At 36.6% G+C, this 13,832-nt stretch overlaps 1 protein-coding gene and 1 long non-coding RNA gene across 5 annotated transcripts in view; both read right to left on the bottom strand.

The window, feature by feature from the left end:
* Positions 1-11,529, bottom strand: part of LOC122839734 — a 155,605-nt gene extending 144,076 nt beyond the window's left edge. The window contains exons 1-2 of one of the 4 annotated variants that reach the window (XM_044131648.1): positions 11,505-11,529; positions 6,660-6,807 (exon numbers count right to left, since the gene is read on the bottom strand). The gene's annotated coding sequence lies outside the window, so the exon portion shown is untranslated. Of the gene's footprint in view, positions 1-6,659; positions 8,929-11,504 lie in introns of those variants that run through there. The other 3 variants (XM_044131647.1, XM_044131646.1, XM_044131649.1) reach the window with 3 other exon arrangements.
* A 303-nt stretch (positions 11,530-11,832) lies between these two features.
* LOC122839742 lies at positions 11,833-13,236 on the bottom strand. Its single transcript, XR_006372097.1, has 4 exons — positions 13,158-13,236; positions 12,162-12,234; positions 11,991-12,035; positions 11,833-11,875 (listed from the first exon to the last, which is right to left on the bottom strand). It is a non-coding gene; the product is annotated as an uncharacterized LOC122839742 (long non-coding RNA).
* Positions 13,237-13,832: the final 596 nt, after the last annotated feature.

Below are 13,832 nucleotides of genomic sequence, written 5' to 3'. Positions count from 1 at the left end.
TCCACTGTATTAGGACCAGAGTTTGGTCCCCATGAAGCCTTTTGGACTTCATGTGGTTAGTAAATATGTCAGAAATGGTTCTAGAAGAATAGCTAAGAATACAAACCCTTAAATCAACTCAACAGCTTCTCACTGAAACCAACACCTTAATTAAGATTATATGTGATAGGACAATTTACCTTTGTTTTAATTCAAGTAAATAGGAACACTATTCTTAACAGGATGACACTTTTTCTATAGCTGCATTAATTAGTCAACCATCTCCCTTTTACAGGTTGTCCAAAACTGCAGCTCACTTATTGACTAACACTCAATAAGCAAGTGTTAGTCAATGAGGGGCTGTATGTTAACCTACCACTCCCGTCTCTTAATCTTTGGACTGGCTCCTGGTTCATTTTAGCTGATAAGTTTCTAAAGTAGAAGTATATCTTACCGTAGAGAAGGAACACCAAAACAGCAAACAGCTTCATCTTGCTGTACTGACAAACATCAAATCCTTACAAAATGATTACTAGAATAACTCACTGAACCAGTTTTTCCAGAACAGATCAAGCACTAACTAAAATTTCACTCTGCTTTTGATCTAAGGGACTGCTCACCTCATAAACAGCCCTTTGTTTCAGTTAGAAGTGTTGAATACTATTTCAATTTCGCTTTTCACTTAATACATTTTAGGCTATCCCATAATTTTGACTTTTGTGGTAAAAGTCTCATGTGTTCAAATACCTTCTGAGGTTTTATAAGAGGACATGATAGAGGACATGCCTAATGTGATCGGTCTATCATACAGAAAATTTTTATTTTGACTATTTCATGGGTTCCAGAGGTGGTAATCTTCAGAGGCCATATGATTCTGTTATGATTCATTGGACTGTGTTAACCCTCCTGTTATGTTTGTTTCTAGGGTACAGCAATAATGTTCATGGGTCAATTTGACCCGGGGAGTGTTTAATCATACAATAGTATCAGAAACCAAAAAATTCCTCTAAAACATTTTTGTATCTGATTATTAACTCCAACACTAACCATTTCAATCAATATTTGTGCAATAATGGGTTTTTTTATTTCTCAGAAATTAAGTATCAATGACAACAATTTTCTCATTTACTAATTTGGACATAAAAAAAGGAATTGAAATATTTTATGTCCACTGAAGAAACACAAAAAAGACAAAAAAAAACAAAAAAAACAACAACAATAATTTCCTTGAAATTGATCTTTGGTAAATATTTGTATATTACATTTTGATTTTTTTTCAATGGGTGATCTTTATAATTGGATTTGAAACACACATACTGTTCAGGGTCAAATTGACCCACTGATTAAAATGAAAATAAATGAGTCATGCAGAGAGTATTTATGTTTTCCTCCACTGCTGCTGAGTTTCCACTCTGTGTGGGTGGAGTTTGTCCATGGGAACAGAAAATGTTCCTGTCAAAAGTTGTACAAACACCTGTTATCTTGCAGTTTTCAAGTGAAGTACAGAGAGTAGTGAGAAAGTGGGCTTGTGTGTGTCGGCGTGTGCATGTATGTGCGTGGTGTGTTGAGTTTGTGTGGTGAAATATGGTTCATAGCTGCAAGGAAACATATAGAATTGGAAATTTTTACTCTCTGCACTTTAAATTGACTGCCGGGTCAAATTGACCCGAACAGTATCTGTAAAAAATAGACCCAGGGGGTGGTGCAAATGTGTAAAATGAATAAATTTTAAATCAATATGTAGTGTACCTTTTAAGACAATTAGAAAAAGTTTCATGCAAAAAAAAATACTTCCAACTATTTTAAAATTTTTTTGAAACTTTAAAACAGCTCATAACAGGAGGGTGAAGATTATAGGATGGTTATTGATGTCTCTTTCTCCTTCCTCATCACCTGTATACCATATGTGGAACTTCTAAATGTTAATTTTAATATAAAGCAAAACATTTATGAACATGAATTTACCTGAGGAATGGAATTGAGAAACTCTGGTCTACACATTCAGTGGCAAGTACATGCATTTCTTGGGTTTTACTAAACCAGCTAAGACGGATAGTAGAAAGACATAAGGAGGCAGAAGTAGACATATGACATATGAGCTGTAAAGGTCCAATTGTAAACATTAAACCCAAATTATCTTCAGGCAGAACTTAAACCTAAAAATCACCTCTGCTTTCTCAGATCATGTTCATTTTATGCTGTAAATCTGGGTTGTTTTGATAATTAACTTACATCTCCAAGTAATAACTACATGTTTAGACCACTGCGTTTTTTGAAGATCCTCCAGCTGTGTGAAGCTGATAGAATTAAATAATAACCCATATAAATACTCATCATTATCTTTAAAGGACTGTTAGATTCTTTGCTTATTTCTAGAATGTGCACCTTTTAGTGATGTCAACAAAACTGAGAGCCAACCTGACAGGAAAAACACCCAAAGGCTAATGGTCAAAGTTTATGCCCCAGACACGGGAACTGCACCTGAGACCTTTCATGCACCAAGATAGGAAACTCCATTGTAGTAGAGAAGATTTATGACTGTGTGTTGGCACCTGGGTTTTGCCCCTCCCCTTCAAGCAGTTCCTAACATTTGTGTGAAGTTGTTTTGTTGTGCAACAGCTTCCATTATTCTGTGAGTTCATCAGTTCCTGCATTGTTGCTACAGAAGGAAGTAAACAGGAACCCCCTAATTGACTATTTATTAGCATAACCTGGTTACAAAACAATCTTCTAATAAATCCTCTATTCTTTCATTCTCCTTGCAATAAGCACAATTTTGCAATCGGCCTTTGAATAATGCTTGTCTTCGTCTTGACTTCTGCACTCCGGACTGTCCCTTTGGACTCTGGCATGACATGGACGATTCGACCCAACATCCAAGAATTTCTCAGAGAGGATGAATCAGCGACTAGGATGACATCTCTGACCTTGAAATTTCTTTTGAAGCCAAGCCATTTTTGTTACTACTGCAATAGAGCCAGGTCCTCCTGTGACCATCTTCGCCAGAACAGGTGTGCCATGTGCTGGACTTGTCTCCATCGAGGGCGAGAATAGACATTCTCCTTAGAAAAGGTAGGTTGTCCCTTCAGCAGAAGCAGATGGTTCGGCGTAAGAGGCTCAAGCTCATTAGGATCGTTCTTCATCATCCAGTATCTGTTGCTCAATAACAGAACTTATGACTTTTCTAACAGTGCGTATCTGGCGTTCCCAGACTCCTCCATGATGAGATGCAGCAGGTGAATTGAAAATCCACTGTGCTCCTTTTTGCATTATGGCATCATTAATGCAAGAGTGGTCCAGCTCTTTCAATGCCTCCCTTAACTCTCTCTCTGCTCCAACAAAATTTGTTCCATCGTCAGAGCAAATGATGGAAACTTGTCCTCTTCTGCTTTGAAAACGACGCAGAGCGTTAATACATGAATCTGTATCAAGAGACTGGGCAACTTCAATATGCACAGCAAAGACATGTCTTTGGAGAGAGCTGGTGCCAAAAAGGCAAAATAGTGTCAGCTATCTGAATTATTATTCCTGTGCACGAACTCTTATACTGAAGGTGTGTCTTTCCTTTTTAATATATTCAATTAAGGCGTACCTCTGGTTGACCAACCAGAAGCTACCTTGGACACTCAGAAAAACTTAGAACTCCCCCTAATTTACGCCAAAGATCAAAGGCCATTTGCTCTCTGGTAGAACAATGGAGCAAGCAGCTGCATCCTGGTTTTCTGGGTTCTAGGGCCATTTGGGCAAATAAAAGCATAAAATAAGACTTCACAGATACCTGTGGAATTCGGAGTCTCTCCCGTTATCTCTCCTTACATAGATTCTCAGAACAAACTTAAATCCAGTAATTTGGTTCAAGGAAAGGTTATCTTCACAAAACCCAGTTTTTGCTCATCTGGAACCAGCATCTCAACAGATTTAAATCTTTGCCTTAAGCCAAAAATTAACACATAAAATCAACAGAATAAAATGAGGTACAATTCCTTTTTCTAACCTATGAAACATAACATTCAATCCTAAGCATTGTTAACACAATCATTTTCCAAAACTCCTTTAGCTTAAATCCTGAGCAATTTTCTAATACTAAACAAAACATTTTCATTCAAACAGTTTCCATTTGATTCAGATATTGTCACAGATAGTACAATTTTCAAATTCATTCATCATTTACTAGACTAGTAGTTCTAAAATTAGATAATACCCTTTTAATTAAAAACCTGCTATTAGTACTTAGAAAAATGTCTTAGAAATTAAATGTTAGTGGTTTTAACATTCTATGTTGTATTTAGTTTTACACCATTCCAGATGTTGGTTCTGGAAGACTTTTGATCTTCTGTGAACCAAACAGACTTCTCTCCTCCAGGCTCAAGTGATCCTGCCTTCCAGGAGATGCTAATTTTATGGCCTCCTGTCCCCTAATAACACAACAGGAGCCTCATTGAGAGATCCCCTTTGATCTGCATTTTCCTTGCTGTAGTTTGAATATTTACCACAAACCTGTTCAAAATTAAGAAATTTGTTCAAATAAGAATGTTCAATATACCTTTTACACATGCCGTAAGATTAACTGTATTAAGCACTAAAAATAATCATTTTTCCTCAACACTTGATAGAACATAGATTCAATATCTGCCATCATGGCAACAGGCTCCTGTCTAAATCTGAGCAAAACTCCAATAAGAGTGTTCGTGAGATCAGGTCCTTGCAGTAATTGATCATTCAATGAAACTCCCTGACAAGATGCGGTACAGTCAAACACAACTCGCAGTGTTTTCTTTTTTGTGTGGTACACTCCATGGTGTGGAATGAACCATACTCGACCATCATTGCGACTCAGCTGTTCTTCAGGAACTATTACAGCATAATCTTTTTTCAATATGTTGTTGTCCATGAAAGCTTTGTAGTCTTGACAAAAGTCTGAATTTCTACTTAGCTTCCTCTTCAAAGAGTTAAGCTTTTGTTCATCACTACCACAATTGCATGGCATTATCACACTGTCATTTTTCAGAGGCAACTTGACGCAATAATGACCATCAATGAACTGTGCTGATATAGTTACAGCATGCATGAACTGCTTATCCTGCTGAGACAGTTCTTGTTTGTCCTAATACTGTCACTCTGGGAAATCTACATTACATTGCTTCTCCAGCATGTCTTTAATGTTCAATACAGATATACGATTGACAAGAAAATCTTGATTTTCAGTGACACGTGATTCACTATCTTAACATCTGCTGACTGGTCCATTTACCACCCAACTTAGGGCTGTTTTCATGGCATATGATCCGTCATTCTGGCTGTTGATGATCTGCCACGGCTCCATAGCCTTGTGCACATTAGTACCAATGAGAAGTCCAATATCTGACTCTAATCTTGGAAGATGAACTTGTTTCAGGTAAAGCCATCTCTCCAAATCTTGCTCTTTTGGTATATTACTCTTTGTTGCAGGAATGTCTGGTTGCGTGTACACATCTAGCAACATGATGAAGTCTTGTTCGTCAAGTCCACAAACCTCTTAATCTGTAAGGACATAACATAACTACAGACTTTCTGTTCCTGTGTCATGGTTCGAAGAAGAATTTCTTTCTTTTTCTCTTGTACATTCAACTTTCTGGCTAGATCCTCTGTGCAAAAAGTTGCTGTGCTGCCTTGATCCAGGAATGCATATTTCTTGATGATGGTTCTGTTTTTCTTGTGTCTTATCTGCACAGGCACAATGGGAAGTATGCATTCATTTTCTCCGGCCCCAGTGACTTCACCTTTTTTACATCTAGTGGACACAGGAGCACTTGTAACTTCACTTATGTTTTGTGGGTTGTCATCCACGTTTTCTTCTGACACAAAATTCTGCTTCACCACATGTAGAATAGTTGGGTGCTTAAGAGAACACTTGGAACATGAGGCCTTTTTTCTACAAGCTTTATATAGATCACCTGCCGTTAGACATCCAAAACAAAGACCATGTGACTTCAGAAACTGTATTCTGTCTTTCAAAGGCTTTTCTTTAATTTTGTTACAAACACTCAAAGCATGGCTGTTCTTACAATAAAGACATGGACTTTGAAAAGCACTGATGGTCTTAACTGAAGAAGTTGTTATATCATGCTGGCTCTTGGTGGTATCCTTTTCAGTGCAAGATATATTCACAGCAAAACTGCTTCTCTTTGAAAGGCCTTTTAGTTGGTCAGATTTTTTTCTTCGAGCTGCTCTGATTAGCTGGTGTGACATCAAGAATATCTCCAAAAAGCGGATCATTATCAATCTTTGCTTGTTGGTAGATGAACTCTACAAGATCAGGAAATTTGGCTCGTGTTCCTTTTCTTTCTTGAATGCTGTATGCATGGTTTCTCCACTTTTCTTTCAGCTTATATGGTAGTGTGGCAACCTGGGGTGGATTTTCTTTTTTTTTTATGAAACCCAAATATAAGATGTTAAAGTTAATATGGGAAACCGACAACACCACCTGGAATAACTCCAGGAAAATAGAATAGTAAGGACACAGGTAAGTTCTACTGGAAATGAGACAAAATTCAAATAGTTCTACAAAAGTTTATTAAACTTCAATATGCTTCATTTGTTTTTTTTGTTTTTTTTAAACTATTAGCAATAACCTGCAATTGAATGGTTAAAACAGTGAATGCATTTTTAATTAAATTGATTATAATAAAACTGAGGCTTACCAGTGAGGGCAGGGGGGTGAAAAAAGGGGCAACATCCAGTGAAGAAAGGGGATCACCCTGGACACTACAAAAACACGGCAAACAAAAAAAGAAGGTGCTCCAACAAAACACACAAAACAAGACACCGCCACCACAGAAGCCTCAGTCCCTAAAAGAAAGACAAAAATGAAACAATATGAGTAAAACAGTGGTGCAATAGCCCTACAATGTTGCACTTTATCCAGTTGGTAGTGCCATCAATGCTCCTGGCAGTAGGGGAAAGTTCAGGTAGGTCATTTAAAGCATTTCTTTTTGGCAAAACAGCAGCGAGTGTCAATCCCAATATAATGGTGGTCAGAGACTCATCAGGAGGCTAAAAAAATAGAGCAAATCATCAATACAACTGCTGACAAAAACTATAACTTATGGTAGCTGCTTACCTGTTGCACTACCAGGCTGCCAGATAAACGGTTTCACAATTCTGCCTATGCAGCGCAGCTGTAACAAAATGCTACGTAAAGGCTTTGTTTACATGGGGTGGATGTTACCTAGCCATGCTAGCCCTTACCTTCCCGGCAGCAAGCAAACAAACAAACAGTTCGGTCCAGATTTTCGAGGAGCAGCAAAGGAGGCTAAACAGAGCAGACCAGTTTGCATTAATGGCCAAAATTACAGCTGATAAACAAAGAAACAGCCACGCTTACCCAGCACAGTTCAGCAGACAAAGGAAGCAGAATGATATGACGTCATGATGCAAGCAGCCTTGTGGCAGGTGGAGACCTGCTTATATACAGCAGTCAAAATTGGGCTTAAAGTGGCAGCGTACCATTTATGCTGCTACAGTAGTTTGCACAAAATGCTTTTCATGTTGGTTGGATAGTTAGGATAAGCGAGATAGTAGCTTGTCGCATTGTGAGAGGGAGAACACCAAATTCACCTGCTTCTTTAAGCATGTGAAGCAGAAGTGGAGATAGCTTGTCAGAAAAGACCTTATAGAACTCTGATGGAAAGCCATCAGGTCCAGGGCATTTTCCACTTTGCATTGATAATATGGCACTCTTGACCTCAGCGAGTGTAAAGGGCTTGTCTAAATCAGAGGCAGTTTCTGGATCAATCGTAGGGATAGTAAAACTATCAAAGAAACTTTCATATTGAGCATGATCGGGTGAACACTCTGAGGTGTATAAAGCAGAATAGAAGTCTCTAAACTGATTGTTGATCATTTGTGGATTAATAGAAGTCCCATTGGAGATGTTAATTTCAGCGATGTGCTGGTTTGAAACTCTGTCGGATCTGATGAGCAAGAATTTTGCTGGGCTTGTCACCAAACTCATAATAACTATAACGGGATTTTAATAATAGTGCTACAGCTGTGTCAGAGGCTAGAGTGTCAAATTCAGCCCTTTTTTATCAACAAACTTTTTATAAGGTCTGGAGCAGGGGACTCTGCACATTTTGTTTGCAGGTCAGATATAGCATTAGATAGGGTAAGACATTTTTGTGTGGTTGTTCTTCTAAGATATGCTGAGTAAGTTATTATCTCTCCCCGTAAATATGCCTTACATGTCTCCCAAATTGTTGCAGCAGATACATCTGGAGTAAAATTAGAGGAGACAAACAGGTCTAAACGGTCATTCATAGTTTTGACAAAAACAGTATCATTGAGTAAAATGGATTTAAAGTGCCACGGTGGCCGTGAAGCTGGTCTGCCTGGGAGAGTTAGGTCCAAGATGACAGGAGAGTGGTCTGAGATTACAATGGGATTATAGCAACATGACTTAACTGAGGAGAGCAGTTTGTTATCAAGAAGAAAGAAGTCAATTCTAGAGAAAGTAGAATGCACTGGGGAAAAAAAGGAAAATTTTCTGGTGTTAAGGTTAAAATATCGCCAAACATCTGAGACTGCATATTGCTGCATAAATGTATGTAGAACTTTGGATGACTTAGAGACTGAATATGACTTGCTTGAGGAACGGTCAAGTAAAGGGTCAAGGCAGCAGTTAAAGTCACCCCCAAGAATGAGCTGGCTTTTATTTAGATCAAGAAGTGGGAAGAAATTTTTTTTGAAGAAGTCCTCATCATCCCAGTTTGGACCATATATGTTTACTAATGCCAAATTGCTGCTGCTAATTCTTCCCAGAACAATAACATAACGGCCGTTAGGGTCTGATATGACTTTGGTCACAGAGAAGGGAACAGATTTATGTATTAGAATAGCAACCCCACGTGCCTTGCTATTAAATGATGAATGATGCACCTGGCCAACCCAACCACAGCGAAGCCTGAGCTGGTCTGACAGTTTTAAATGTGTTTCCTGTAAAAAAGCAATTTTTGTGTTTAAGTGTTTTAGGTGATTAAATACTTTTTAACGCTTTATTGGAGAGTTCAACCCTTTCACATTCCAACTGACAAATCTTAAAGAATCCCTTAGTGCATACATTAATACTTGGCATACTACCCTAGGTGTGATATATATGAAAATGACAGTGAGCTATGAACTGTAGTACATATGTAATGAGTAGCATCAATACATGCAGATAAAGGAGACCCGCAAAATACACATTCAAAAAGAGGGAAGAAAAAACAAAAAGAAAAAGGAAAAGAAAAACAGAAAAAAAAGGTGTCGCAAAAGGTTGGCACCAAAACTCTGATTAACCTATCAGCATATTTTATTACTTCCTTCTTCCTAAATCCCAGCTACAAGCCACTGCATTATGAAAAAACAGACAAATTAGATTAGAACCTCATTCCTTACAGCTTTGAATGATCAAGCTGCGTATATGTAATGAATTACAGTATTATTCACTAACAAATATCAATCAATCAAATTTTATTTGTATAGCACATTTCAGCAGCAAGGCATTTCAAAGTGCTTTACATCAAATCAAACACAAAAACACAATGCAACACAGAATCAACAATAAAACACAACATCAAGTCAGATTCCATCAATAAATTTGCAATTGATTACGTTTCAAATAAAACTCTAAACAAGTGGGTTTTTAGTTGAGATTTAATGGAAGTCAGTGTTTCAGCTGTTTTACAGTTTTCTGGAAGTTTGTTCCAGATTTGTGGTGCATAGATGCTGAATGCCGCTTCTCCTTGTTTGGTTCTGGTTCTGGGGATGCAGAGCAGAAACAGAACCAGAACCAGAAGACCTGAGAGTTCTGGAAGGTTGATACAACAGCAGCAGATCTTTAATGTATTGTGGTGCTAAACCATTCAGTGATTTATAAACTAACAACAGTATTTTAAAGTCTATTCTTTGAGCTACAGGGAGCCAGTGGAGGGACTTTAAAACTGGTGTTATGTGCTCTATCTTCCTGGTTTTAGTGAGAACACGAGCAGCAGCATTCTGGATCAGCTGCAGCTGTTTGATTGATTTTTTGGACAGACCTGTGAAGACGCCGTTACGATAATCAATACGACTGAAGATAAACGCATGGATGAGTTTCTCTAGATCTGGCTGAGACATTAGTCCTTTAATCCTGGAAATGTTCTTCAGGTGATAGAAGGCTGACTTTGTAACTGTCTTTATGTGGCTCTGAAAGTTCAGGTCAGAGTCCATCACTACTCCCAGGTTTCGGGCCTGATCGCTGGTTTTTAGTTGTAATAACTGAAGCTGTGCACTGATTCTAGAGCTATAACTCTTGATTTATATCTCTAGATCTATAACTATAGATCTATAACTCTAGATCGTTCCTCTTTAGGTCCAAAAATAATAACTTCAATTTTGTTTTTGTTCAGCTGGAGGAAGTTTTGGCACATCCACACATTTATCTGTTCTAAGCATCTGTTCAGTGATTGGATGGGGTCAAAGGTCACCTGGTGACATCATAATGTAGAACTGTGTATCATCTGCATAGTTATGGTAGCTGATATTATTTCCTGTTATAACCTGAGCTAGTGGGAGCATATAAATATTGAATAAGAGGGGTCCTAGGATTGAACCTTGGGGTACCCCACATGTGACCTTTGACCTCTTTGATGAGAAGTTTCCAATTGAAACAAAGAAATCCCTGTTCTTTATGTACGATTCAAACCAGTTAAGCACTGGACCGGAGAGACGGACCCAGCTCTCCAGTCGATTCAGTAATATGTCATGGTCAACAGTGTCAAAAGCTGCACTGAGGTCCAACAGAACCAGCACTGTGGTTCTCCTACAGTCCGTATTTATATGGATGTCATTGAACACTTTTACGAGGGCAGTTTCTGTGCTGTGGTGAGACCGGAAACCAGACTGGAAGGAGTCAAAGCAGTTGGTTATCGTTAGGAAGCTATTTAACTGTTTACACACAACTTTTTCAATAACTTTACTGATGAATGGGAGGTCAGAGGTCAGAGATCGGCCTGTAATTCTGCAGTAGTGATTTGTCTAGATTGTTCTTTTTTATCAGTGGTTTGATTACTGTCGTTTTCAAAGCCTGCGGGAAAACGCCTGATGAGAGCGATGAGTTTACTATTTGGATCAGATTTTTCTGAAATTTTCCAAATTGTTTATGGGCTATTATTCATTCAATCTAAAATATTTCTTAAAATTGTTCAAATGCTTACTTGTTTTCAGTTGTATTTTCTTTATTTTCATTTGCAAGATTTCTACAGAGTAAAAATGATATTGGTTCAAATTCATTATTGTTATTAGAAACAATGATGAATCAACAGAGGAAATATTGAGACATGTTCCATTATAATTTGAATATTTCTTACTGATCGCTTTGCTGTTTGTTGGTTTCTTCCTTCATGTCTTCAGAACTATTAAAGTTATTTATTAATTAGCTTTTGTTCAAAAATTTATCAACATTCTCAAAAGTTTTAATCTTAGAAGGAAATATAATCATTTTCCACATTATTTAAAAGATTTCATACCTGCTTTGAATTGGATTATTGTCACTTTTTTGGTTTTCATGATTACTGTGGATCAAAACAATAACATTAAGAAAGTCTCAAATCATCAACAGAGCAAAACTTTAATTAGGCCGTTAGATATTTTACATTTTGGCACATCTCAATAAATCATATATCTATAAATACATACTTCTCTTCCTGATCTTCATTTTCTGCTTCCTGTGTCTCAACAGGCCTGTTCACAACATGTTACATTAATTTAAAGCAGATTTTTCTGAAATTTTCCAAATTGTTTATGGGCTATTATTCATTCAATCTAAAATATTTCTTAAAATTGTTCAAATGCTTACTTGTTTTCAGGTGTATTTTCTTCATTTTCATGTGAAAGATTTCTACAGAGTAAAAATGATATTGGTTCGAATTGTTTTTTTGTTTTTTTTTTAAACAATAATGAATCAACAGAGGAAATTTTGAGACATGTTCCATCATAATTTGAATATTTCTTACTGATCGACTTGCTGTTTGTTGGTTTCTTCTTCCATGTCACTTTCCCTGTTGAGAAATAAAAAAATTATTATCAAGCATGGATTATTTCCTATTGTAAAAAATAATGTTTGAACTTTAATAGATTTTTTCTGTATAAAGTAAAACTGTTTTCAAACAGTTCATATAATTTACCCGTTTCCAGAGGATGCACTCCTGTCACCCCCCACAAAATTCCTCTCTGGGGAGTTCCTCCTTTTTCCCATATCTGAAATTGCCACTAATTTTCAGTTTTCTGAAATGATTGAAAACGTCCACCAAATTCTGTTTTGTAATACATTTGTGTTCACTGTTTTTTTGCTACATCGTTCTTTACTACTTTGAGATTTGTGTAGATTGAAAATGATACTAGCTACAAACTGCTTCCGATCACAGAATTCGTTCCAATCTTTGGAAAATTTGTTTGAGGGAAAATGTATAATACTAAATAACGTTATAGAGGCTAAGACAAAAAAGTATCAGCAGTAATGCTTCATAAGACATATCTATTTCTTTTGTATTTATTTATGTAATATCAATCATATGAAATAATTTCTTTACAGATGGTGCAGAATAAAAAATTTGAATTCTGTATAAAATGACATAAGTCCAATACTAACTGAGTTGTTTCATCACAAACAGTTTTAGAATTGATTAATTTATCTCAGGTAAATCTCAGATTCAGCAGCAACGATGACTTTTATGCTCATGCAGAAGACAGCAGTTCTGGAAGATGCAGATCTATGTACAAATGAAGACATCAGGAGGTCTTTTATTTGTAAAAAATGAACTGGTTTCAATTCATTGTCATGATGAAATCAGGATTTATTATAAAAACAAAACATTTTACATGTGGCTTGACATTTTATCTCTGCTGCATCCTGACTGATTACCAAATCTTTACAAACCCACTATATGCAATAAGGCACCATAAACACAATAATCTATGATTTAACACTATTCCTATCTGTCTCACAGAAGAGGTTTGCGTTGTAATCTAACAACTTTTTGCCAAGAAAAGAACTATTGTCTCTTCATAATGTCAGAAAATATTTTTCTAAGTAATAATGCAAGAAATCTGTAAGATATATTTCATTGCTGTTTTTTCTTACCAATTTTCATTCCATTTTAGAAATGATAAAATTTTCCTACCTTATGATTTTGACTTCTACGTGTCCACACGCTGTCTGTTTGGTTTCCCTGGCCTCTTCTCAGTCGCTGTCACTTTGACTTTGCTTAAGAAGTAACTAAAATGTAAAAGCTGCTGTTGGTTCTCAGACACCTTACAGAACAGGTTTCACAGCTTCAGGAAAACACCTTTGGCTCCAGTTCCAGTTACATTATTCACTGCATAAAATACCTTCCTGGTTAGATGATTATTGATCAAAGAGAGAGAGAATGAAACTCATAATCAAGATCTGTAGTCAGATTTTTTCATCTTGTTGCTTTTGAAGAGTAAGTTGGTTAAATCTTTGATAAATAAAATTAACTCTTTTTCAGTCCTTAAAGGAAGGATTCTGCTCACTATTATTCTGATCACTGAAATTTACAAGCAGTCAAAATAATGCTCTTTATTATTCATTTTCATAAAAATATGTACATTTTAGTTGATAACGTTCACTCATTCTCCACCAGAGCAATTTTTAACGGCTTATTCTGAATGTGTAAATACAAGGCAACTACAAAAGAAGTTCATTTGATTTCTAATCAAACAATCAGGATTAGATGACTAATAATCTACATCAGCATTTTGAAATGATTCCCTTTGACTGCATGTTTAACATTAAATTAACATTTGCACAATAATAACACAATAATTATCCATTA

Source organism: Gambusia affinis, linkage group LG11 (assembly GCF_019740435.1).
Source record: "Gambusia affinis linkage group LG11, SWU_Gaff_1.0, whole genome shotgun sequence".
NCBI classification, from domain to species: domain Eukaryota; kingdom Metazoa; phylum Chordata; class Actinopteri; order Cyprinodontiformes; family Poeciliidae; genus Gambusia; species Gambusia affinis.
The sequence above is the reverse complement of the archived record's forward strand: the minus strand, read 5'-3'. Positions and strand labels throughout refer to the sequence as shown.